Source organism: Zonotrichia leucophrys, chromosome 23 (genome assembly GCF_028769735.1).
Source record: "Zonotrichia leucophrys gambelii isolate GWCS_2022_RI chromosome 23, RI_Zleu_2.0, whole genome shotgun sequence".
Taxonomy (NCBI): Eukaryota; Metazoa; Chordata; class Aves; order Passeriformes; family Passerellidae; genus Zonotrichia; species Zonotrichia leucophrys.
This window is the reverse complement of record NC_088192.1, coordinates 1841067-1842828: the sequence shown is the minus strand read 5'-3', so window position 1 is coordinate 1842828 and position 1762 is coordinate 1841067.

Here is a 1762-nt window from a genome sequence, read left to right as displayed (position 1 = left end):
GCGCGGGCCGGACGGCGGCTGCGAGGGGCCAAACCTGTGAGCGCGGAGTGCGGCGGGGACGAGGGCTGCGCTAGGGCGCCCCCAGCGAGCAGGAGAGGAACTGCAGGGGCGGTCGCGTCCTGTCACTCGTGTCCCCTCCCTCGTGTCCCCTCACTCGTGTTCCTGTCACCCGTGTCCTGTCACCCGTGTCCCCTCCCTCGTGTCCTGTCACTCGTGCGCTGTCACCTCTGTCCTGTCATTTGTGCCCTGTCACTCATGTCTTGTCATTCGCGTTCTGTCACTTCTGTCCCCTCACTCGGGTTCTACCCCCTCTATCCTGTCACTCATGTTCCTTCCCTTGTTTCCCCTCTGTCCGGTCACTTGTGTCCCATCACTCGGGTTGTGTCCCCTCTCTGTTCTGCCACTCATGTCCCCTCACACGGGTTCTGTCCCCTCTGTTCTGTCACTCGTGTCCCGTTCCCTTGCCTGCAGATAAGGAGCTGCTGCAGCCCAGCACTGCCCCGGGCAGATCCCTGAGGGTTTTATGGGGTCACTCAGAGCCCAAAAACTGGGGGACAGAGTTTGAGGACTCGGTGGTTTTATGGGGTCACTCAGAGCCCTGAAAAGTGAAGGATGGAGTTTGAGGACTGGGTGGTTTTATGGGGTCACCCAGAGCCCCAAAAACTGGGGGGCAGAGTTTGAGGACTCGGTGGTTTTATGGGGTCACTCAGAGCCCTGAAAAGTGAAGGATGGAGTTTGAGGACTGGGTGGATTTATGGGGTCACTCAAAGCACTGAAAAGGGGGAACAGAGTTTGAGGACTGGGTGGATTTATGGGGTCACTCAGACCCTGAGGAACCTGGGGCAGTGGGGATCTCTTTCCCTCTCCTGAGGGAAATGGGAGGAAAGGAAAATTTGTGTCATCCCCACCCCGGAGGAAATGAGAACACGGCAGAGACTCTGAGAACTCCTTTAATTGCTGTTAACTGCAAGTCTGTAAAAGGTTTGGAGAAAGTCTTTGTTACAAAACTACCAGCAGCTGTTAGAATTGTTCCTGGTTTGTCACCCCAGCTAGAAAAGGCTCAGGGAGATGAGGAATAGTTCAAGAACAGAGAGAATATTGCACAACCAACCCCACGGTTAATTCCACTAAAAGAAGGAAAGAAAGTGACACAGATGCTGCAGCTCTGCTGTGGGATCAGCTGGGGATGTCCCCATTGATGTCCCCTGTGTCCCCTGCACACCACAACCCCAGCCAGGACAAGGAGAGGCTCTGCTGGACCCAGGGCTGTGGCAGGACAGGGATGCTCCCACCTAAAGAAGGAAAAGCCAAGCCCAAAACCCCAACTCTTCCAAGTGCACCTCGTTTGAGCAGGAAACCTCCAGGACAAGGGCAGAAAGTGTCACCCCAGCACCCCAAAGGCCAGGGAGGGCTCTGTCCCCTTGGGTAACTGTGCAGGAGCAACATCTCCTGCTGTGACATGAAACTGCCCCAAACAGGAGCTGTGGGGCTGAAGGAGTGAAGCAAGGAGTGCCAGGGGTTGAGTGAAGGAACCCAAAGCTCGTGGTGGCTGCAGGGCTGGCATGGGTGGGACAGGGCTCAGATGGGGACACACAACAGGGACACCCCAATTTGGGAGCCTCTGTGCCCCCAGACTGGCCAGGCTGAGGTTGAGGGGGGCTTTGGGCCAGGTTGGAACTTGGCAAGGGCTGAAGTGGCCACCAACACTGGGGTTCTGTCCCAAATGGACCCAAACCAGTGCCACCAACATTGGGGTTCTGTC